This window comes from Cydia pomonella, chromosome 12 (assembly GCF_033807575.1).
Source record: "Cydia pomonella isolate Wapato2018A chromosome 12, ilCydPomo1, whole genome shotgun sequence".
NCBI classification, from domain to species: domain Eukaryota; kingdom Metazoa; phylum Arthropoda; class Insecta; order Lepidoptera; family Tortricidae; genus Cydia; species Cydia pomonella.
Genome location: NC_084714.1, coordinates 15970984 through 15998361, shown reverse-complemented (window position 1 = coordinate 15998361; position 27378 = coordinate 15970984). Strand labels below are relative to the sequence as shown.

Genomic DNA, 27378 nt, shown 5'->3' with positions numbered 1-27378 from the left:
CTGTAATACTGACAGTCTGTATACATATCATAACCAGTGTTAACGATATAGGTATAACTAATACTAATATGACCTTGACGTTGTACCACTAATTTATAACACTTCGTATTCGTAGCAACACGTCTGCAGCAAAGTCAAAGACCTATAATGCGGTACTTTTTGCGGGCAGGGCTAAATAGTTTATAGTAATCACATGAAAGCTGACTTAACATTTAGACACGGGAACCCTTGCGTGACGCACTTATTGACCGTGGATCGTCGACCTGCGGTTGATGGCAAGAAATCGGTACGACGAACTGTGTCAGTGATAGGAGGGTAATTATAGGTGACGGTTTGTTCATTAGTGGAACACTACTGTTTCTGGTACGGCCATTATTAATATTCACACGATTATTAACTCAGGTACAAATACACGAAAAGCTGCAAAGAAAATGTGTTCAAATTAGTATGGACGTTCACTTGCACACAGTCGGTCTCCAACGTATAGGTATAACAGATCTTTTGAATCGCTTTGCGTAGATTCTCCTACCGACTGTGCTTGTTGTTTTGAGAACTACAGCTAGACATTGGAGTTCGTGTTCGCGGAAGTTGTTGATTCTCATTACATATTACATCTACATCAACCACTGGCTTATCATATTTCTCGACCACCAGGTCGATGTACATTAATTGTAATAATATTCGCTAGTAAGCTAGCTTGAAAGGTAGCGTAAATTTTGGTTGCTCTTGAAAAACTTCTCGTTTCTTTATAATCAATACAGTTAGAAAGACAGTGTAGTATTTTTCGACATGTATCACTTTGTAACTTGCGCTATTCATACTTTGTATGATAGACACCGCGGACTCTTTGATGTTTCGGAAAAAGTGTATTTCGATCTACTTATCAAATATCGCAAACGCGTTCGCGTCGAACCAAACGTGTTGTAAAAACATTCTTACCGAGAAACGTCAGGTTTACATGCGTACCTGTGAACAAAAATAAGTTATTAGTACGAATGCAGAAGCAAATAAACGAAGGTAGGGTTTCATTAAGAGCAATTCCTAGCTGAGCATCTTTTCAAATCTCGAATTTTTGAAGCTATGTTTCTGTCGCGCTGCGGTGGGCGGGAGCCGGAGCTATCTAAGTGTGAGTGCGCGCACACAGACGCGAGACTCGTGCACTCGCTCATTGCGCGCCGTTCCGTCGACATCGCCCGCGAGCCAGACGGAATTTATTCTGCGCTGCCCGACGCAAGTTGTTTTTGTTGTTACCACGTAATATTGTTTTTCATTTTTATATTATACTGTATCTATTACACCCTAATACCAAACACCCTATCACCTGTACTAAATGTATTTTACACCTATGATGACGAAATAATAAATGATTGATTGATTGATTGATATTAATTACCATATAGGTAAAAACTGCAAATTAGAATGATGTCTCAGCTTCGGTTGTCGTCGTACAGTCAAGTGCAAAAATATGTATCGAAAGAATCGTCTCATAAATATGGTACTACGCTCTTATTACACTGGAATAAGATGCTATTGGACATATTTTTGAGTAAGATGTGTACACCCATATTTTTACACTTGACTGTAGTCTGTACCTATCCGTATCAGTAAGTTGGGAGTGATCATGATGTGTTGTGAAATTTTGTAAGTAGGTATAAATATACCTATGGTTAAACTACAATCTATTTAACTTGTAGTACGATGGGGCTAAACTTGGGCCGCCTTATTGAAGAATGTATCGCAATGACAATCATGGGTAAAGTATGTTGGGGTAATGCCGGACAATTTTGGGACCAATTGAGAGAACTCGTGAAAAAATGTTTTTTTGAGATCTCAACACGTGACAGATTCTTGAAGTACGTAGCGAATCGTTAAATAATAACCGTAGATTCGGCCTGAATTTTGGTAATCTTCAATATAGAACGGTTTTAGTTTTGTACCTGTGTAAAGATGACATACTTTTTTTTAGGGTAACGAGTGTTTTGCCATCAAGGGAGAACATTGGATGGTGAAAAAAAGTTGCTTCTAATGGAAAAAGAATAAGGTATCACAAAGAAATAGGTCCGGTGTCTACCCTTTTGTATCCGATCTTAACCCGGATACAAAAATTGGTAAAATGTGGCTCTCAAACTTTGATACCTATGTCATAAGGCAATTGGATAAGTAAACAATGTGCTAAGAAACCTCTTATTGTAAGGTTTACTCGAAGTAATAAAAAAACCACTAAAATAATAGATACGTTGCGTAGTTTTGACAATTTAAGATTTCATGAACTGTACAGGTTTAGGGAAAGTGTAAATGTATTGTTTATTGAATGGAATGTACTGGAAGATATTAAGTACTTAAGTAGGAGGGACAAAAATCAAAATAAAAAATAATCGTGCCCAGTCATTTTTAATGAAGGTCGCCAAAAAAATAAGAATCAAACTTAGAAATCAAAAAGACTAAGTAGTTCTTTAAAAAGGTCAAGGTCACTGAGAGCCCATCTTGAAGTATGGAAAATAATTAAAATTGCGATTTTGTTGGTTTAATTTTGCAATTATGTATATATATATATATATATATATATATATATATATTATATAGTAAAGATTGTATATAGTTGATATACAATCTTTTTTTTTTGCTAAAATGTAAGGATCGTATGTAAAGAGTAAAGTAAATATATAGGAAAGAAAAGAGAGCCCTCTTGAAGCATTTTTAGGAAACTAATTTCGAAGCCCTATCTCAATTTTATATCCGAAACTAGCAATGTATGTATGCGTGCACATCTACAAATGCATCCGTATGTGTAGGTACTTTATTGCGAAAAATTGCTCATTTGCTATCTATTTTACTCGCTTTTGTTATAAATTTCAACATGTATCATCATCCCTATACAATATAAATACTCTTTATTGCACACCTCAATAAAAGAAAACAATACAAAAGAAAACATATACATAAGCACAGGTAAACAACATGCGGTCTTATCGCTAAAAGGCAACCTTTGGGTTGCAGAAATTAAAAAAATTACATTGTCAGTAACCGTCGCGCTGGTAGTGGTACTGGATAAAAATAATGGTCCGAAAGTGTGATCAAGAAAACAATAAATATGATAATTAAGGTCAGTAGGTAAATTGAAGAAAATTTAAAGTTTGATAATCACTGCTGTTTTTTAAATAGGTAAAGATCTGATTGTTTCTGGTCCGATCTTTACCTGGGAGGGTCAAGATCGGATATCGGTCTACAGCAGTGCTAGGTCTGTTAACACAATTACAGAAACAAACACAGTTTCATCACAATACGCAAAATAAATTACAGAGCGAAGATCGGATAGAAGGAAGAATTCGCGAAATTTACCTTGCTCTCTGTGATTGCACATAGCACAAGCCCGACTCCCTGAGCGACGCGGGGACACTGACAGTCGAGGCGCAATGAAATGGCGTCTTACACAATGTTGCCAACACAAAAATAAAGCCAAATTAGGGGGAAATGAATGTCCTACGTTCTTCACCCGCATCCGGTATTTACCCAACATACCTTAATCGTTGAACCGCCGCATTTCAAAATGGCCCTTATTTTGATATCGGCTAGCCGTAATGTAATACGGCGGTTTATACAATATGACTGCGATACTTATATATAAATCCCCTCGTCAATGTAATTTCATTAAATTTGCTATCTAGTGGCAAACATCAAAGTAGTTATCTTTTACTTGTGACGCACATGTGAGCAATGTAAAATACTATATTTCTAAAAAAAATTGCCTACTACGTAATAAAAGAAAATGTGATTATTAAATTATAATACGAAAGGTGGTCAAATCGCAAAATGCTGTCGTTTTATTTAAAATAATGAAATAATTAGACCAGTTCCGAAAGTACCGAGAAATCCCGGTTCTTTAAAACAGTACCGGTTCTGCAATCCCTAATAAGGATGTTATGCCCATCACTATTCCTTCTGTGTACGTATATTTAGAAACTGTCTCCGCCTCCAATTCGTGCGATAAGGACAACTGCAGCTCGGACCGAAATTCACTCGCAAAAAACCCAAAAATCGAGGTTTCGCTCTCGACTGTTTCCTCCTCCAAAACGCAACTAATCATTATGAAATTTTGGAAATTGCAAGAGGAAGAAATAATCTATGCCGCTATGTTTTGATTTTTTGGATATTTTATGTCATATTTGTATACTGTGCCTTTTTTTACAGCCAATTCAATTTAGCCGTTTTTTGCGATATTCGAGGCGCTGTATCTTTCTTCAAAATAAAATAATCCAAAAAAGCAAAACATAGCGGCACAGATATTGATGATATTGATCTTATTTGAAAAAATCACTGCTCTAGGTTAAAAATCCAGGGAGGAATCAGTCGAGAGCGTTTGTATGGAAAAATCGCAACTAGGAATTCCTCTTAAGACATAATAACAGTAGTGGGTAGTTTTATAAGTCATAAATATTGCCTAGGCGGGATCACATCGTTCGTAGTATAGAATTCTATTGCCTGTTATATTAGGTGGTTTAGGATCAGTCGGAATTAATATTAGATAGTAAAAGTACAAACATAAGTTGATCATTTCACTGCTAATTTACAAATGCGATTATGCATACAACAAACGGATATAAACAACTTTATTTGATAAAAAGAAAATAATTAATAATCAAACGAACTTACCTGTGAAGTTTGATTACAATTATGCGAGTATCCAAATCCAAGACAACAAATATAATTTACTAGCAGCAGTACACGTTATCGTGCAGTCCAAGTCACACATTTTAGAGATTATAGTATTTAAAAAACAAGTTCGCGCTGTCCCTCTCACTCGCTACGCTGCGTTCCTGCTTCGACATCGCTCCTCCAGTACTCATTATTTCAGAGTTATTTTTGTGTTATTAACAGAGACTATTTTATTTTCATTTTTGGGGATGGGGGGCGGGTCTTTGTTGTCTTGGATTTGGATACTCGCATAATTGTAATCAAACTTCACAGGTAAGTTCGTTTGATTATTAATTATACTTCGTATCCAAATCCAAGACAACAAATATAATTTACTAGCAGATGTTCAGAGCTTTGTATTTAAATTCAAATCCTGAATGCGAAAATAAAATAAAATATCGATATCAAATCAGTATGTTACGAACATACTGATATTATTGATTTTGACTAAAGAGAACAACGTACCACCTAGAAGTTATTAATTTATATCCAATTTAAATAATTATTTATGTATTCACATAGTATAAATGTAAAATGTATGTATAGCATAATAAAATTAAGGAGTGAAATTGCTCTTGGTATTTCATTTCGTTAATATTAAAAAAGTATAAAACTTTCTTTGATTTCACTGTAGTATATTGATAAAGTTGTATATATCTTAATATTCACAAGGTACAACTATTTTTATGTCATTTACAAGCCAGGACGCCATTAAGTGTAAATGTGTTTTCAAGCTTTAGTTGGCTCTAAATAAGTTTTAGATGGGCATTTTCTGTCTGTAACCATATAAACAAACCATTTTGTATAATTTAGAATTTACCAACCATTCTCTGGATGTAATTACAACGGAGACAAACAAGCATACGGCCCGCCTGATGGCAAACAATCACCGCAGCCTATGCATGCCCGCCACTGCAGAGGTATATTACATGCGCGTTACTGACCCTAAAATATAATCTAATTTTATGTTACGACACTTTAAAGTTAATTTTGAATACAGCAATCAATACTTTCCTCGGTAAATAGCCTTTGAGTGAGGTAGATAAAGGAGAATTTTCTTCATTGTAAAGCTACCATAAATATCAAGGCTATATGTAATTACTTTAAAACTAAGTCTGGACAATTACTAGTAGAGTATCCTGTAGGTATTAAGTATTTGAAACTTATCACTTTGAAAATATAGATGGACTAATTTTAGTTATTATCACAGATCAAGAAATAGTAATATGATATTATTTATAACTAAATAGCTAATCTCATCTGCTTATGCGTATCTGAACGATGATGGCTACTACGCTAACAAGTGGCAAGGAACTTAGGTAGATTATGTGTTGAGTTATGATATATTTGTGAACAAAATATCTGGCATGACTTGTAACTTGTACTTCATTTTAAGGAGTAACATTTTTTAACGTTACCTACAATAAAACTGTACAGTGTGCATTGCGACGAAAAATGAAAACTATTTAAGCTTTCTTTTACAGCAAGACAATATGACAACCCGAGCATTTACATTTCAGACAATAATAATGTTATTGTTAAAGGATTTCAACCCTTTATTGCGATTATTAATCTAGCTACTTAGCGCAAGCGACTGCAACACGTGGCAGCATAACTCTAGTTGCATGGTTGCACAATTTACAGCACTTATTTCGCGTCGCGGGATAGTGCATCAACGGCGGTTCACCTCTTGTTTGATGCGGCGATGTTCCCCTGAAGTTTGGAGCTGAGAATCCGTAAGTAAATTGTACCGGATTTATTACATTAGGCTCGTTGATATGGTATATTCTTGACAGCATATCAAAGCTGACGTTTGAAGTTATTAGGAGTATATAACAGCGTGATATGAGTACGAATCATAAATTTGGGTTAAAGGGTTTACAGATATATTTTTTCCTATATGTTGTTTACATACAGCATTTCTTTGTCTGTAAGGGCAATGACATTGCGTACATTTTGTTTAAGGTATTTTAGGCCGCATTAACACCTATTAAATTACCTCAGCGTAACAAGAACCTCCTTTATATTTCATTATTTTTACAAGTCCTGTAAACTTTAGCTCAACCTTAAATATTTTTGCTCTTTAGTCCCTTATATTTACATGCGTAAAGCTACTTCCAATACTATTAAAGTCTTCAATCATTACATTGGCATCAACACTGTTATAGTAGAGCAACGTTATATATCTTTGACGATATCATTTTGAGATATGTATAATGACCGACTGTAGACCGAAGAGCGAAGTGACCGAAGAGCGTAGCGACCGAAGTGCGAAGCGACCGAAGAGCGAAGCGACCAAAAGGAGCAAAGCAACCGAAGAACCAAATGACCGAAGCATTATAACCTCGACACTTAAAATGAAGCACATATAGCCTCGACGCTGCGGAAATGGAGGCCTCGATACGATTATTGTGGAATTGTATAGTACATATAACTTAAAGTGCGGCATATATCTTCGTCACTGCGACAGCTGCGACAGCGGACCCCTTGACACAATTATTGTGGAGTAATGATAGCATCCTCACTATGACGTGGGGCAAACTTAGCCTCAACACTACGACAGCAGAGCCCTCGACACAATGATTGTGGAGTAATGATAGCCTCCTCACTATTAAAGTGGGGTACATATAGCCTCGACGCTGTGAAAGCGGAGCCCTCGACACAATATTGTGGAGTAATGATAGCCTCTTCACTATTAAAGTGGGGCAAATATGGCTTCAACGCTGTGAAAGCGGAGCCCTCGACACAATGACTGTGGAGTAATGATAGCCTCTTCACTATTAAAGTGGGGCAAATATAGCTTCGACGCTGTGAAAGCGGAGCACTCGACACAATGGTTGTGGAGTAATGATAGCCTCATCACTATTAAAGTGGGGCAAATATAGCTTCAACGCTGTTAAAGCGGAGCCCTCGACACAGTGATTGTGGAGTAATGATAGCCTCATCACTATTAAAGTGGGGCAAATATAGCTTCGACGCTGTTAAAGCGGAGCCCTCGACACAATGGTTGTGGAGTAATGATAGCCTCATCACTATTAAAGTGGGGCAAATATAGCTTCAACGCTGTTAAAGCGGAGCCCTCGACACAATGATTGTGGAGAAATGATAGCCTCTTCACTATTAAAGTGGGGCAAATATAGCTTCGACGCTGTTAAAGCGGAGCCCTCGACACAATGGTTGTGGAGTAATGATAGCCTCATCACTATTAAAGTGGGGCAAATATAGCTTCGACGCTGTTAAAGCGGAGCCCTCGACACAATGATTGTGGAGTAATGATAGCCTCATCACTATTAAAGTGGGGCAAATATAGCTTCAACGCTGTTAAAGCGGAGCCCTCGACACAATGATTGTGGAGTAATGATAGCCTCATCACTATTAAAGTGGGGCAAATATAGCTTCGACGCTGTGAAAGCGGAGCCCTCGACACAATGGTTGTGGAGTAATGATAGCCTCTTCACTATTAAAGTGGGGCAAATATAACCTCGACGCTGTGAAAGCGGAGCCCTCGACACAATGATTGTGGAGTAATGATAGCCTCTTCACTATTAAAGTGGGGCAAATATAGTACCATGTCGACATCTCATTTATAAGAAAATATTTATTTAATATGTGTTTTAATTTTGAACTATTAATTAATGTGCATTATAAAATTACATTAAAACTTTAATCAACACAGTTAATACCGATTTTCTGTTTGATGAATATCTTGTTGCACAGTAAACCTAAGCTTCTAAGTACTCACGGAAAGAAGAATTATTATTAGACGGAGTCCACAATATTACACAAATCAAGTATATCTTTCCATAATATATTTCATTTTAAAATTATATTATATTATGTTAATCAAAGCTGTCTAATAATAACAAAGCGGGTAACTAACTGATGATCAAATTTAGGAGGCGCCCACATCGATTGGACCCAAGACTCGACGATACCGCGATGTCCGATTAAAGCCTACTACCTAATCCGTCATGATCCATACGATAGATTCACTATGGCCCTCATATGGGGCATAGGGCGCACGGTATCGGAGAACGCATAGCACGTCCCGTTTGTATACGTCGATTAATGGCATTAAACACTTTAAACTGTCAGTCAGACTAAATAGTCTTCCAATGTCTTATAGATTGTGTATGATTGACATTACTCCTGTATATTTATACCTATAGGTATCCTCATAAGACGCTCATTAAACTTGTTGGTACTGTGTATGTACATTTGCATAAAGACGCGTTTTGTTATCATTCATAGGCACTTATTACCAATCGGCAAGGATTACCATTGTTATCTGTTTTATTGTATGGTAGGGTAGATCGGACATGGTAAAAGCCGCTTTCGTGAAACGATTACCTAGTATATATTAACTTTATTCAGATTTGGTTTGTATATTTAAATCTGTACGCGAAAGCATCTCGTAAAAAAAAAAATTGTGAGTGAACATTGCATTTTATGCAATCATAAAATGAAATCTAAATAATATTATATTAGTAAATAATACTATAATAGTACGTATTACAATTATTTAAAGTTCAAATTGTAATCTATTTGTAGCCCCATACTTATTTTTTCCGTAATTTATTTATTCAAAAAAGAAGGTAGTTGTAGTAAGTGATTTCGTATGAACGTAAAAATTACTTACTTGATTTCTTAGGTAATAAGTTTATTACGCTAAACGAATATACCTACAATTTCAAATTGAAAGTTTAACTGCCATGTAAGTACTTAGCCTCAACACTACGTGGCAAACGAGGCTAGACTTGCCGAGCTGAATAAACATCAATTTTTCGTTCGAGGGTACGGCGGTCGGCAGTTCAAATAATGTTTTGATTCTATACTTCTTATTCAGCGCACAATAAACATTAATCGAAACACAAGTAGGTACACATATTTAGAGGAACACTATTTTGGCGAAAATACGTGTGACTCGGACTAACACAAAAACATGTAATGAGTACTGGAGGAGCGATGTCGAAGCAGGAACGCAGCGTAGCGAGTGAGAGGGACAGCGCGAACTTTGTTTTTTAAATACTATAATCTCTAAAATGTGTGACTTGGACTGCACGATAACGTGTACTGCTGCTAGTAAATTATATTTGTTGTCTTGGATTTGGATACGAAGTATAATGTCTAATCGTTATGATGGTTAACTCCGATGCAGACCAAGCTCTACATTTGTATTTATGAAAACGAATAGCAACGGTTATTCCAAAAAACATTATGGTACTTAAAGTTGCAAGAGCTGAGAAAAGTATGAGTCAGGGATCGGAAACCGGTATTTTTTGTATGGGAACGAAAACGGTATTTTTTCGTTCTTTGTTAATTACTTCATTTCTAATTAGGCAATCTAATGATACGAAGTCGTTATTTGAAAACACAACTGAGTCCTACATTTAGAGTATAAAATAAACCGAAATATATGGTTATTTCGATGTGTTTGCAAAAAACCGGTTCCGATCCCTGGTATGAGTATCAAATGTAGTGTTGGGATGTCCAGTCTATGTTCCACCTAATTACGTATAGCTCAATCTAGGGCCCATATCTTGAACGGTATTAGACTAAGTAATATTTTTTGTGTTTGCATGGTAACCTATACGATTTCACAGTTCATTGACTAATACCGTTCGGGAAATGGGCCGCTAGACAGCTCTAGGATCTATAAACTTGCTTGACCTAAGGTTTCAAATAAGTGTAGTTATTACTTTCTAAATCCAGATAGGAACTGTGTGTTTGCTTAACTCAACAAGATAAAAAAAAACGTTACTTTCGCTACATACCAGACGGTATGAAAGATTTGACAGCTTTCCGCACGAAGAAAGTTCAGACTTGAGTAAAAAGTTGTTTTTTTTTCTACGAACTCTCATCTACTTAAAGCTTCATTGGAAGAAATATTTTTTTATGGTTATGTTTAGCTTTATACTAACCAATCTAGCCATAAGTGCTTCTCCAGCAACTGTTAACGACTAAAATAGAAGCAATTCTATGAAGACGTAAGGAAAGAAAATCTTAAGAGCCCATACATAGTAAAAAAACTTTGGATAGCCAATTACTACACAACGTGTTAAATTATGACCGACTAAAAATAAATAACGAGTTTATTGACTGAATATGAAAAGTTTTAAAGACAGATAAAATAGATTGTTTCGGTTCGGTTCGGTTAACGGCCACTTCGCTGAGGTCACCGTACCATGCTGCCAGCTGTTAATTGACAATTCGTAAACCTTCTTCAAAAGGCATAAGGTTCACCGAGGGTCAGAGTGTTCCTGATAGTAAGTTATACAACGACCATTACGTCTTTATGGTGTTTTATCAAGGTACCGTTGTCTGTCACTTGTTTTATAGCTGTCACTATTTCCGTTGCTGTCATTAGGAATGTTCACACTTGAAAATTAGCTTATTTATACACAGATATATTCGACTAGATGTCGCATGCACATGCGGCTGCCGACGTCTGAAACATACTTGGAAATTAATGGATGGGGGCGTCAGGTATCGCTGCCGTTGACTTTGCAAGAATTGCAAGCCAAACCATTTAAATTCTACTTTTTAGGTAGGTTGTCGCAGCGATATTAGTACACTACGATGCAAGTGCGAAAAATAGGAAATTCGAAACGAGTGGCGATAAATTAAAACATGACCGAAGGGAGTGTTTTAAATCGACAGAAGTTGCGAATTACCTATTCGCACATGTATCGTATAACGTTTTACAGTACAGTACCTGGGCGACCGAGCTTTGCTCGGTTATAACTATTTTTTTTTACTAAATTAAACTTGTCTAAAACAATAAAAATTAAAAATTATATTTAAACTTGAACATATAAAAAAAAAGTTAGTCACCGGGCGAGATTCGAACCCTCAACACTCGTTTAGCAGTCCGCGTCTTAACCCGCTGGACCAGACAGACAGTGGCCGGCAATACGAAATTAGCGACCATATTCTACGTCGAAAGAAAAACGCATGAAAACTCGAAAACACGCGTTTTCCCAAACATAAGACTAATCTAGATAGATTGTATACCCCCAAAAACCCCCATATACCAAATTTCAGCGGAATCGTTAGAGCCGTTTCCGAGATCACAGAAAATATATATATATATATATATATATATATATATATATATATATATATATATATATATATACAAGAATTGCTCGTTTAAAGGTATAAGATATGGCCCTTTAAATGTTCGACACAGTAACGTAATATGCTAATTTTCGCACTAGTGCGGTAAAGTAGCACCATATGTACTGTAATAGTACATTACGATACAAGTGCGAAAAATAGGAAATTCGAAACGAGTGGCGATAAATTAAAACCCGACCGAAGGGAGTGTTTTAAATCGACACGAGTTGCGAATTACCTATTCGCACATGTATCGTACAACGTTTTACTGTACATATGGCCCTTTAAATATTTGACACAGTAACGTAATATGCTAATTTTCGCACTAGTGCGGTAAAGTAGCACCATATGTACTGTAAAATATATTACCTCACCCAGCGGCATACATATTTACAGTGACAAGGAAAAGTTTCAAGAAATTAAATTATTTGACTATGCCGCGACTTATATGACATTTGGGGCTGGAATTAAATGACAGTTGGAAAAAAACATGAATGTAACCGATTCTCATGATTAGGTATTTTATTAGGTATGATTCATCAATTCAGTTAGTGTCTAACATCACATAAAATTAGTCAGGTATTATTAGAAAATACACATAAACAATCGTTTGGATTAAGTTCTACAACAAATTCCATAATTCTGTGGAATGAGTCCTATAGAGGCCTGATGACAGACATTTAAGTGATCTACTTACATCAAAACATGTCCATGTTGATTTACTTCGAAGTACAGCGTGGTTCATTTATTATAGTTCTGACTTATTATGCCTTAAGATTTGTTTCCGAGTGAAAGTAATTGCCTACTTAATCTCTTGGCGAAACAATATCGTGTACTTTCAATTTCGATTAAACTTAAACGCCTAATAAATTACATAATTTAATTAACTGTGAATTAATGACGAATTAACGGTTATTCATTATTATAATTAAAGTAACTTGCTGCAAGAAATGTTGAAGATAAAAATAATATGAATTATAATTAGTGAAGAATAGACCATAGTCTCAGAATTTTTGCCTTTCTCTTAATAGCGCAAGACATTACGAGTGAGTACATTCTAAAGGAATTACGAAATCGTCATTAAAGTCCGATACAGCGAAATAAAGCTGTCATCAGATCAAATTCCCGCCTCAAAGTTACGTCTTCTTTATTTAGAAACTAACTTAATATTTGTAACTTTCAAACCGACGAGTTTCATATTTCAATCAGCGTAGCGATCAAAGACCACTCAATAATAAATGCTGTCAATTTCCAAACAAGGACACGATGCTTACCGTTGGGCTGGCGACTATGGTAATGAGGCTTCAAAGCCAAACATTTTTTAGAGCGATTAGGTCTCCGTTAACTATTTGAGATCAAAGCGCCTAGAAATTGGCACTGAGACCTCGCAAAGCATGGTCGCTGGAAATGTAAGTATGGTATCAAATTAGCAATGTAACATCACCTACAAATAAAAGGAATATAAACTTGTATGAAGATTATCAGTCCTTATTATTTTCTCTGCGTGAGTACGTTAATTATACAAAGTCACTTAGTCGCATACCGATACCTACAACTAAATCCTTTGATGTTCTACTTACGAAAATGATATATGGCAGCTATTTCGAACACTGAATGCGTTTAAACTATAACGGGTATTTTCAGCTCAGTTACAATATGGCGGTAAAATCAACAGTTTCACGTTACTGGGATCCGGTGATTAAATCTGATGGCAACTTTTCAAGGGATAAGAACATCAAACTACATTACTACACGCATTCGAATGAAAAGTTCTTCAAACTAAACATATGTATTATGTAAAAAGAAATGAAACCCTCCTCACAATTTTGCCGTGTGTATGTTATTGACATTTCGAAACCTACGCGATTAAAGGATTTCAGAAACTAAATTGGTGGCAGTTAGGAGAATTGCCATACCACACAAGTCGAGATTGTGACAAAACTTATCAAGTCAACAGTTTCATGTTACTGAAATCAGGTGTTTAAATTTAAAAAATATTTCTGTTTCAACAGATAAGAACATTAAACTATACAAAGTATAATATAAATTTGAAATAATTCATAAGAAGTAATAAGAACCGCATGTTTGTGAAAAGATACGGGACACTCCTACGACTTGCAACCCACTGTCTGTTATTGTCGTTTTGAATTAGACGCGATCAAATCAATAGGGATTCAAGAAAATGATGTGATGTTAGAAACGGAAAAAGTTTCTATTCTACAGCCAAAATGTTATAATTTGTTTCCACATGCCATGTTGAAACAAAACTGCGTGTTTTGTTGACAACATCAAACTACATGCATGCATTTAAAGTTCTTCATATGAACCATATATGTTTGTTAAATAAATAGAACCCTCCTACGGTCACTTTTACCGCCCTCTGTCTATTATAGACGTTTCCAAAACTGACGCGATAAATTTGAGAACGCGGATTTGAGAATAGTGTAGTGATGGCGTGTAGAAAAATTGCCACACGCATCGTGGTAAAACCGAACGTAGTGGTGGTTAAGGAAATATATATTTTTATACGTATATGCTAGTTTTTTCTAGGGCAATTCCGTCAACTAGCAAATCGTCAAATAGCAGCTTCGATTCCTACTAAATTATTAAACTAAGGTAATTCGTTTATCGTTAATAATAAGAAAAACGCATTTCATATAGACATAAAACAGGAAGAAGTTATTCATTAGTGGTATGTTATAATCGTTATAGTTGATATTAGCGATGGTTATCACATGATTGAAGCACAATTTCCTCAAAAGAGGCTGTGGGAAACCATTCATATCACGAGATACATCGTATTCAAACTTATAACCTCCGATCAAAATGCACGCTAAGCTATTGAACTGCTGTTTTTAGTGCTATCTCATAATGTCACATTCAAAGCAAATTGCTTCAAATTGGTTGTAAAAAACTGAAATTACTTACACTGGAAAATTTTTGAAGCAGCAAAGCAGAACGAACGTGATAGGTATATATGTATATAAGTGTATAGAGATTGGTCAGTGCTTTAAGCCCCCGCAAGACACGCACTGATGAACCACTAATTGTTCGAATTCATAACTAAGCCATTTACGGCATTTACAAGTCTACGGCAGGAAAAGTGGATAGAAATGAATCGGTAACAGGTTACATTTATAATAGGTATGAGAAGTTAAAGGAAAACCAATATTTAGCTTTCGACAAATCTGAAGAAATGCTAGCAAAGAAAAGTCGCAACCAATACCAAACTAATCCGATGCAGCATAGCAAATAATTCAAATAATTCCAACGACCTTCAAACCTTCAAGAAAAGAGCGTACTCTCATCTTAAAGGCCGGCAACGCACTTACAACCCCTCTGGTGTTGCAGGTGTCCATGGGCGGCGGTAATCGCTTACCATCAGGTGATCCGTCTGCTCGTTTGCCTCCTCTACCATAAAAAAAAATACTATACTCTCATAAAAAGAAAACTCTAAACAATGTTTATATCGATCATTTAATTGAGGTAAATTTTTACACAAGGGTTCAAGAAGCTCCTATAAGTAACAACAACAATTTTATGGGCCATATACAACCCGCATATTCGTAAAGTATCTGCGGTAATATACCAGGTTTATGACTCGTCGGAACAGAGTAACTACTGGTGTAGTCTATGCGTTAATTGACTCGCCCAGGAGCACACACCCTTTACACTCAATAACCTTTACCTACCTAATATGTGGGACGTGCCGTGCCCTATTAATCACTGTGTAGAGAGTATGATGATTTGAATTTGCTTATTGATTCAAGCTGTCGTAGTGAGTAGGTTTTTATTACTAGAGAAATGTATGTTGCATCCGCGTACTTATTTAACCGATACATGAATTAATTTAAAGTGCCAAAAAATTAAAAAAATACACAATTACACAGTCATAATGTTTACAAAACCTATCAAACGAGCATTTTTATAAAGTAGAATAAGAAATTCTTGGCGTTCTGGTCTTAAAAAATGTGCTAATTATTTAATCGGTAAATAATCTGCCAATTTCATACTCTTAAGTATTATCCGGTTCGTAAGTACTATAAAAGTACATAGCGATTACTGATTACTCTCTCTCCAAAGAAAAAGCAGTAAGTAGACTATCACTATCAGGAATGGCCGAGACGGTATAATTTAGAATCTATAGTACCTTGAGACCATGCGAAGAGTAATAAATCCTCATAAAAAGTGTAAATCGAACGGTTGCATAGAACTATGTCGGTTAGCAGTTAGATATGGTGGAAGCAAACCGTTGAGGCTAGCGGCGACAGTAACATATCATGCTCATTTGTAAACGGTTACGCAGACGACAATAGTAGGCAAAAACTTTACGCCTAGTTTAACGTTAAGTTGTTTAAATTGTCCTAGGAAATATCAGACATGGTAGGTAGAAGGCCTAATAGCTAACTCAGTGCCAGAGAGGATACAATGGGTTTGGGTATGGAAATGAACGCTTGTGTGCGTTGGCAGCAGTGCATCATTTAAAAGATTACTTATAATCATACTCTTAGTTGTACAATAAATAGTAGGTATTCTGAGTTTGAATGCAGGATTGTTCCGATATACACGGTGCTACATGAGGATACCGAAAGATTTTGACAGTGACAGATCACATTTAGAGACTAAAATGTCATATAAACTTTTCTGAATTACGCCTAGTTTCAGAGTTAATACCAATGTAAAAAAAAAAAACATCTTATCGTAACTTAGTGCAAAACGCCTTTTTGATCGCGATGATACCATTATGGGGCGTAGTCTAAATATCCTTATTGATAGATGTCAAAAAGTGACAAGTAACCTTTGCAAGAACTAGTTTAAAAAAAACAACGTAAAAAAATATTTTCAGTGCCAGTTTTACCATAACATTAACTTTTTATGTACAAATACGTTCAAAATTGGAAAAAAAAAAAAAAATTTTTTTTGGCGAAATTTACTGAAACTCATAATTTTTTTTCCTTCTTTTGGCCTCAGAAGTACGTGGTTAAAATCTTTCGGGTTCCTCGTGAACACCGTGTATAAACTATATGCATAGGTAAAGCACTCGTCTATTCGCAAAAAAAGGAGTCGACTACATTTGAGACTGGTATTGAAATTTAATGTCATTAGTTCGTTTCAATTATGACGGCAATGTAAACAAAGTATATGATAGAAGCAATAAAACTTGGTGCTCCTGTTATACATTCAATTTCTAGATATACGTTTTCTGTGGCATCCCTTTCCACCAGAAGTCATATTTCCGAAGCGCTGGCAGAACTAGTCACGTGGAGGAGTTTGTGAGACTGGCCTACTTTCAGGAAAGATTTAAATATAATTTCCTGTTACACTTTTTTGCTGGGCGACACATTCAATTTGTACACACATTTCTTAAAAGTATCAAGTTACAAGACACATACAAACTTTAATGACCTGATATCGATTAACCTTTAAATGTCGCAAAAATGCTCCCTGCAAATGCCACGGGTCTTGATCGTGACACAGTTACTTTAAAAGCTTGTTTACATCTAAATCACTTGTTTATTGCGAAATAAGTGCCTTTTCGGCTACCTTGAAGTTTTCAGAGATAATAATAACTCTAATACCTTATTTTATCACTGACGTATATGTATTGTACCACTTTTTGCGACAAAATTGGTACCTATTTATGTTTAAGGTGCCATTATCGTAAGTAACCGAATAAAACGGTGTAAACAAAAACTGTCATACCAAATTATAGAGAACACCACCACGCGACGAATTTACCTGAGACCTAAATAGTCACATGTATACAAAATAGTAGTTATATTGAAGAATATACTTGTCTAGTCGGTTTAGACAATAACGACCCAAAATGTTTTGCAAATAACGTAACCGCTATTTAAGAACGTGAAAAAACTAATCGACACGCAAGATTTTAAACCTGCATAGTAAATAGGTACTTAATGTTTCCGATGACCTCCAAGCCACCTTATTTTACCTAAAATGCATGGTGGATAATTGCTTGAGTTCCGAGAGTCATCAGTAAGCCACAATCAACAAGTGTTTTAGAGGCAATCTTGCTTCGTGCAGTGCTCATCACAGGCGCTTCCGTTGACGTAAAGAAAAACCTTTCCTGTTTGTTACAATCACGACCTAAAATTTAATCCAAATATGTCAGCGATTAAATGCTGCAGATGTGGGACTAAATGCTCTTTGGAATTAGTGAATTCTTAGGCAAATTATTTACGATTCAAAGCCTTGAGAATGATGTAGAATCTGGAACGATTGCTAAATTGTGCCTAAAGCGATGTCGCTAATGACTTTCGTGCATTAGATCCGCAGAGATTTCTAATTACAGCATCACCAAAAAAGATTTGATCGCTAGTCTATAGAATTAAGTAGAAAAGTTTTGCATCCTTAATAGCTCGTATTCAATTAATAAAGCAATTTAAGAAATCTTATGTGTTTATGACAAAATAGTATAAAACTCGTATTTGTTATGGTAAAAACTATATAAATAAAGCCTGACCAGTAATATACGATCACGCGCCATATTGCGGAATTTCATTGGAACTATTTTTTTTTTCATACTAAACTGAACTGTCGCCCTCTTGACAATGATCATATATTTCTGGTCGGGCTTTAACATACTTTCATAATTTAATTTGCTCTTTTCGTAATTTAAATATCTAAACGTCTCAAAATGGTGATTTGAGTGAGTTAATCAAGTTATCAATAATCGTACTTAATTCTTAAATAATAATCCAAGGACAAATACGTAAATCGCATTCTCACGCAAGTTTTTTTACATTCACGTGTCGACCTCATCATGGTATAGAAAAGTTGTGCAATGCATTGTAGAATTAACGATGTGATCCCAACGACAGCAGATCAATAGCCGATAACTCTGGCCTTGGAATGGTGAGCGACAAGGTGGTGACATTGGTCCTAGCTGGATCAATCATAAATCAAATGCACATCGTCGCAAAAGAAATAAAAACGCGACACAACAGATGCTTATCTATGTATACAAACAGCTTTCGAAAAGCCGTCGACCAGTTTGGAACTGTTGTATCTTCGATCTGGGGATAAGAGCGTGTAGGTAATTACATTGCTGAACATACGTATACATTTCTGTGTGTATTAGTGTCAAGATTACTTATGCTAACGGCGTGCGGAGGGTCAGGAGTATTCGTGGAAGCTAAGTTTCGCAACGAGTGAGCGACGCGTCCCACGTCCGTTTGTTAGTGGTAAGTTAACTCAACGCAGTTTGATTCCCAATGATTGTTTAGTTTGTTTGCTTTTAGGTGTTTATTAGTCCATCACTGGCTTATCTTGATTGTACATCAATTATTATTAATAATAATGGCCAGAGCTTGGTTATGCTAAGCAAAATGTTCCTGCAGATCATACCAACAAAGTTTCAGTATCTAATCCATTTCGAATCCTTGCAGGATACTGCAGTTACTGTTGCTTTAGTATTTTATGAGTAATATCTTCAGCACGCCGTCCGTGTTTTTAGATGGTAAAATATCGAAACCGGCACCGATTTCGAACACGATTTACCAGGAGACTTTCTTTTCGAGGCATCACATAAACCGGCAGCTAGATTCAAATCGGAAGAGTCGAATCTACGACCGAACACAAAGGGATTTTGGGGCATCGAGGCAAGCTCGTATAACGGTAATCCTGTGTTTGACTTTGAACTTTATGTTTTCAGTTATAGAGCTTTAAAGGTAAATACAGCTGATTAAGGTACGAGTTTGCGAAAATAGGTCTAGTTGCAGGGTGCAACTGCATGCATTTCCATACAAAATTGGTGCGCTACGGGCAGGAAATTGTAACTGCGATACACGACACTACACTATCTTGAAGCGAGATTCCGTCCGAGTCAAGGAACTGTAACGACGATGCAATGACTGTGTCATATGGTTATAACTTATAAACTTATGGTTACTGATGATATTAAAAATACATTATTCGATAAAAGAGGCAACTAAAAATTATATGTATGTTGAGCATTTTATAATTTTTATGACGTGTACAGCTACAGAAATAAAACGGCTAAATATTAAATAACCCTTCAAGTGACGCTCAAACCGTGAGTGGTCGGATCGAAAAGCTGTAAACTGCCGGCTCACCAGTGAGTGGTTAGTGACGTGTTGCGGTATTTAGAGGTGAAATTTAAAGATTTTAAATATAGTTACGCTCTTCAAGCGCCAGAAATCAGGTAGCGAGAAAAACAAAAACACTTGGTATAAAATTTGTTAGTGAGGACCATTCATGCGGGAGCGACTGAACTCGGACTTGGCGAGTTCAGTCTTGATTTTTAAGTTTGTTTTATAAAATAAATTGTATGTTAGGTTATTTTTATTGAATTAATCTTAAAAGTAAAAGTCTTACTTTGATAATTCAATAGCAATTACCATCAATCATCAATTAGTTTTATGGTAGTAGTCATTATTAACAAGGAAACTGGAAAACTGTTACTCTTCCGGACGTTGATTAGGTCTGGCCAAATGTATGAACATGACATAATTTAATTGTTACATTTAAATAGGCTGTTTAACGCTGATTCTAACATTATGTGATTTAATATACATACTTTCATACATTACATAGATAAGCTTAAATCGTCGATTTTGTAAAATCTGTAGACTGTTTTGAACTGAACCTAAATTGCCTGCCTATAAACTATCTAGACGCTAAAACAGCAATTCAAGCATACTTTAACAATGATTAACAAGCTGTAAGGAACCGGACGTGGGTATAAATGAACAAACACTCAAGTCTTTCCCGGAGAGTAGAGTGAGGACCCATAAATATTAATGACAAACACCGATTCAATGGGAACCGCAGGCAGGTCAGCGGCCTTTGATCCGATTGTCTGATGCTCATTTTCAACTCGTAATTAGGAATGCCTTGAATAGCTAATATATTTGAGCGAAGAAGGAATGCGTATTATGAATAAAACATGATTTGTAAGAGCTAATGCTGTGAAGTCATTGGTTCTTAAAAACGAAGATGACCTATGTAAGCCAACAGATGTAATCAATCATAAGGATAAAGTAGCGATCTAGCGATTTGATACATCGTTGACCTGAATACATAATTTAGCGAATGTGGTAGAAAAAGTAAATGTGAATTTTCTATTAACTCTATTGATAATGTAGTTGTAGAAATAAGTAACCGTTACACTGAACTCGATTAACTTACTGAACATTAACTGAATATCAAGTAAATTAAGTAGCCAAGGTAGTCACGGAGTTACTAGAACTAGTAATATTTGTCGTCAACAAAAACCAGTTTAAAATGTGTTTATAGATAAGCAACTAGTATTTAATTGTATCGGTTTTACAAAATAGACCTTTATATATAAACGCTTATATATCACAAACGCTATGATCAACCCCAAAAAGGAATGAATACCGTTCAAGATAAAACCAAACTGGAAGATGCAAAGAGCATAAACTACTAAAAATGATTGAAACACCAACTAAATATGTTGATAATATTATATTACAAATACAACTAATAGGTTCACTCACATTCATCCCATAAATTAATGTCGATGAATGTATTCTTTTCACATGGATATCTCTAATGCAAGCATAGATTTATTATTATGAGAGGTCCATATCATATAATTGGTCTCAACATTCACTTGTGAGAATGAAAGTGTGACTCAACAGTAACATATTTCAGATCATTTGAAATTCAAATGTACCTAATCTCATCCCATTATAAAATTAACAATAGTCCAAAAAGTAGTTTATAACGAGAGTTCTTTTGTTAGATAAAGATGAAATTCTATTACATCTTGTTTGAAAATAAGCAATTTACGATGATGAAAATTGATGTTAGTGCTAAGTGACTCAAATCGAATCTGATAAATGGGTCAATGTCCTGTATATTGGATCTTAAGTGATCTCTTAACAGACAAGCGATGTGAACAATTGTGTGGAAAGAAAAATGTATGGAGATAGTGCTGTGAAACAACGATCTAGTTCTCGCGAAATGGTGTCGGATAAAAATTAAATTTCTCTTGCCCCACATTATTGTCAGTGAGGGCGTTAAGCTTTGTAATGTCCCAGCCTTGTTTGGAAGACATAAATTTTAAAGTGTAATCGTTATTAACACAATGAATCTTGCAAATCGCTTCTTGGTAGTATCAGTACGGAGTCCATTAAAACTTGCTCCTTTAGGCCTATCGAACAAGATAATCTGCTTATAAGAATATTTACTCATGTCGTATGCTTGTTATTTAAGTACCAGATAAAAGTCATGTGTCGTAAGTGATCATCATCGATCTTGATAAAGTCGTATTAACTTGTAATAATTACGAAAAAACGATTAGTAAAGAATGTACACGATAAAATCTGCCCATGCATTTTCTGTTGTATCTTTTTATCCATTTTCAAGCAGTTCTTTTATTTTCGAGTCGAATGATGACCCCTATATAATAGTTAATTTTATACGATGTAATGTCACGAGACATGTTTGTAGGCATTAATTAACTTAAAAATGGAATATTCAAGTTATAAAAATATGGTTAAAACTAATTTCTTCCATTATTTTTTTAATTTAACCCCAACAAAAAGTCGCTTGCAGGAACTGTCATAGGTAGGGATCATCATTTGATGCGATAGGTATCTGTAGATATAATCCGAGGTATAATAACACAATATTACAATTTATGTAAGTGTGTTAGTCACAGATAATCTAACGGTATATTATGTTTGTATTTTTATTGTAGTTTGATATCCACAAAATATTTTAAAAATAAGCTGCTTGAAAATGTACATTAATTTAAAAGATTTACCATATCATTCATGGCCAGGTTATATCATCAAGTAAGAAACTTATTTTTCTATTTCTCATCAATTAATAATTTAATGAAAAAAATAACACGCGTCAACATTGTCCACATTTTTTAATTCATTACTAATTTTGCGGAGTCAAATGTCGATATGAATTATTCCATTGTTTCATTCATTGTATAACGTATGTTATGTCGTAACTAGGCAATTAATAAAATATGTGGGATAAAATATGCTATTGCAAAATAAAACCGGCCAAGAGCATGTCGGGCCACGCTCAGTGTAGGGTTCCGTAGTTACTCTTCCGTCACAATAAGCTAAACTGGAGATTAAAGTATAGTAAATTGTTAACCAAGGGATGAAACGGTACCTTTCACCCGAATTAAACAAATAGGCAAATTTTCATAATTAGTACCTAATTAAAGTATGTAAGTCTTTTTACTATGAAGGGAAAGCTTTTTGCGATAACTCAAAAACAGCTAAACTGATCATGTCCGCTATAGTTTTCATTTAATGTCTTTCTTAAGCTCTACTTCCACGATTTTTTTCATATTTTTTGAACCTATGGTTCAAAAGTTAGAGGGGGGGGACACATTTTTTTTTCTTTCGGAGCGATTATCTCCGAAAATATTCACTTTATCAAAAAATGTTTCTTGAAAACCCCTATTAGTTTTGAAAGACCTTTCCAATAGTTTCCAACGACACCCCACATGCTAGGGTTGAAGCGAAAAAAAAATTTCTTCCACACTTTACGTGTAGGGGAGGTACCCAAAAAAAAATTACATTTTTAGATTTTATTGTACGACTTTGTCGGCTTTATTGATTTATATATCCATGCCAAATTTCAGCTTTTTAGCACTAACGACCACGGAGCAAAGCCACGGACAGACAGACAGACAGACAGACGGACATGGCGAAACTATAAGGGTTCCTAGTTGACTACGGAACCCTAAAAAACGATTGGGGTAAACAATTCTGTAGGGAATTTATTTAGAATACTGAAAAATACTCAACGTACTTTAATCTTAGAGAGCATTTTATTAAAAATTGCATTGAAACCTTTAATTGTTATTCATGAAGAAATACAGAAATGTTAATACGTGCATTTTAAATATGCCTAATAAAGTTAAACAATGTATGTCACAAATAGCATATTTCAAACATGCTAATGATAAGTTGATAACTTAATATCGGTGAGCCAATATAAACAAACTTGAACACGTCCAAACTAGTGTAGTGATGTCGAAACTTGCCTGATGAGGGTCTACAACGGTCCTATTCATTACATTTTACAGGTACAAGTTAAAACTCAGCGAGGCTAGGCCAGTAGGCGGGCTGATTAGAAAACAATACTGTATTCGTAGTTTATATATAATATATTGCATCTTATTGTCACCATATTATCTCTGTTAATAATTACCGGATATTATTTCTAGTAAAATGATTGATGATCGTCTCGAAAAAAATTGGGCAACTGAAGCAAAATATTTTGGTAAATACGAAAATTGAGTAAATTAAATCTCCTGGTTCCTAATAGAGTTTAGTAATCGTGTCGAACGGATTAACAAAATAATTGAAGGAAAACAAAAGCAGACTTTATATTAGTTTTGTTATCGTCCCGATTATAGCGAGTAACAGTTAATATCGTGGTACCATTAAACATAAATAACTGCTATCAACGGTTTCTGCAAGTAATGGTGGACTGTATAATAAGATCGGTCCTTAAACAGCCGAAAAATTGAACGCCCGAATACCTAAACACAAACCCCATAGCCGGCAACCCCTCTGAAATTGTATGGATATTGACGTCCCGCTCTCTCCCGCCGGGCTCGCCCTCTGCCCTGTCGCATCGTGGGATAATTAAATATGTACCTATGTCATCAACAGAACGATCAAGTTTTACTCCTATTACCGTTGATTATACAGGACCGTTTATTGTTTCGTAAGTGATCATCATCCGTTTACCTGGATTAGGTATTTTGAGAGAAATCAGCATTGCTTGGGATGTATTAGGAGCTAACTACGGTTAAAAATGTCAGGGTGGCTTACAATGATACTGTAACTGTACTAAAACGACTAGGACAACTTAAGTAAGCTACCAAAGTACAAGCGGAAAAATTAAAAATAGCATCATGTTAATAATTAATCTTATATTATGTAGAAATAATAAGTCACTAAGTACAATGTATTGTACACTTACCTTTGAGATATAGATCCTAAATGTTTCAAAACATCCCGTGTATAAAAAATAAGTTAAAACTTAGTTTAAAATACAATTGCAACAACAAACAGTTTCAATCACTTTTAGATAACTATGTCAACGGAGCCGTTCACAGGTTCACAAGCACTAGATGATTTAAGTGAGGATAATTGTGGCACCGTAATTCTGATGACACCTTACACATAAAACATACAAAGCTCGGATACGTGAAGCTTTTTACGTAGACGAGACGTGTGGACTCCACGATGACCGAGAGGAAACTGCATCAGTCAGTCAGTCAAATAGGCGGCGGGGGGAGCCGAGGCGAGGGGAGAGCGCAGCAGGAGGCGCGCGTCGAGCTTGCTGAGGGGCGTCGAACTAGCCTTGTGTTGCCGCGGCTGATATGATAACGAATGTATACAAAGCTGACGATATCAGAATTTACTGACGCCAGTTAGAAGATACCATTATTCTTACAAGTTATAACCCCGCTTGTGTAAAGAAAGTAGCTTGATAAGCGTATTAACCGGATTTTATTTATACGGAATTTCAATATGACTCAGCTTATTTGATGAGACGAGGTATAGAAACAAGTCAAAAGTAGCCGACAACGAAGAGCAACCGAAACAGATGTGTATTGACAAAAGGTCTAACAAAAATAAACAATGACGAAGAAAAGACGAGGATAATAAATCTTTTCAATAGCGTAACGAGGAAGAGGGACCGTTTGGTGTGTTGCCGGTCAAAGGATCAAAAATAATAACCCTTAGCCACTCCGATAGTTCTGAATTCCAACATCAGATAAAAAGTAGAACATGATAAACTTAATAGCAGGCACAGAAAAGCTTTATAAAATTGCGTTTGAGAGGCCTGAATTCTTGGTAATGAAGACATTAATACAAAAATAAAATGTTTAATATATGAAAATACATGTATGTTCTTTTATTCTGTATAGCTCTAAAATAACAATGACAGTAAAGTCAGTCTCAGATCCGGTCTTACATAATGTTTAAAGCAAGTTTGGTTCAAATATTTAAATAGAAACGACAGAAAGGAAATACTCCGAAAATAGTCCACACTGCAGAGATCTTGACGACAGACTATGGCTTATGTCGACTAAACGTAAAACTAATCAAGAGGTTCCCATAGTAAAATAAGTGAAAGAAATTGTCGAGAAATAAAATACGGTTAACTAATAAATTGGTTCGAGCCACTTTAGAGCCATTTGTGTGAATCGGAATACGTGCGTACTTAAAGGGTACTTAAGACTGTTTACGACTTTGAGTTTTCCAAAAGCACTTGAAGCATTTGTTGTGAAATGCTCGGGTATATCTCGGCATCTTTAACATTACATTCAGTATTTCTTTATCTCATTTAAAAATAAATTGGAATTTAAATAATGTTCTCATTTATTGCTTCGGTAATGTTTTGCATAAATCAAAGAAGCTTATTAAAATAACAAGAACTTAGTACATGTACATTTTAGCTTAGCGTTTTTATTAAGTTTTGTTTTTTTATTTAAATACTGTATTCTTGACATGTAATTCGTTATAAGCATTATTTATATTCTAAGGCTTCATGGGTAAACTCTTTAATAGTCTCACACCATCGCCATTGGAGACTTATCGTGAACACCTTGTCTTATTATAAATCTTATAATTTGTTGCGTCTTGTCTCACGTTCATAATGCGCCGTGGTTTACTTACCATAAACTTGAACCATTTAACACAGTTTCATCGTCTTTAAGCTTAGTCATGTGAGAAACGGTCCGAGCGGTCCAGTTACACATGCATCCCGTTTTAATGAATGCACTGTCGCTGATTCATAAACCGCATCGTAAAATCAAAAGCGAGCGATCGTCTGGCAAATGACTGCTGGATCATCTATATTAATTGAATAATGATGAAGAATGATTATTTGCACAGGATATCAGCCCAATCTCATTAGCTCCCCCGAGTTTAATTATTGAGAACGAAGATAAACAACCATACGTAAATCATTCAACGGTATCGACTGCCTTTAAAATGTTGGAGGGCTCGACACGGATGCAACTGAACCGACATAAATTACTGTAATCCTGGTTAAAGATAGCTTTTATCCCAGCGTTATTGTTGAAAACATCTGTGTTATATTTAAAAACGCAAACTATTAAGGCGGCGGCGGCCCTTAAGATTATTTCAATAGTTGGACAAGCAAATACATATGATGTTTTACAGAGAAGTAGAGCGAGGTGCACCACGCTGAGCGACAGTTAAGTAATATGTTTTATCCCTTACACCGCCGAAGGGAGGCAATAAAAATATACGAGGATCACGCCCGTGGATCACAAACGTGCCGATCGGCTTCGCACAAATTTGCTTGTTGTATTTTCAGGCGACACTTGGTAAGCAAACGTAAGGAAGATTTATTGCGCTGCGGCGTGTGTGGCAGCTCCTTTTTTTCCCGTCGCTCCATCATACGAGGGCTTATTGATTTTTGCTGTGAATTCGCCATTATAATTTTTGGGTCTTCATTATAATGTGAATGGCAGGTGTAGGGTGAACATTTGACATGAAGTTACAAAAGCCGGACCGCAGTAGCAGACGCGATATT

At 35.6% G+C, this 27378-nt stretch overlaps 1 protein-coding gene across 1 annotated transcript in view; it reads right to left on the bottom strand.

Moving 5' to 3' along the window:
• The window catches only part of LOC133523719 (tyrosine-protein kinase Src64B), a 70809-nt gene extending 45125 nt beyond the window's left edge, over window positions 1-25684 (bottom strand). Inside the window, exon 1 of the mRNA XM_061859405.1 lies at window positions 24787-25684. The gene's annotated coding sequence lies outside the window, so the exon portion shown is untranslated. The remainder of the gene's footprint in view (window positions 1-24786) is intronic.
• Between the last annotated feature and the right edge of the window lie 1694 nt (window positions 25685-27378).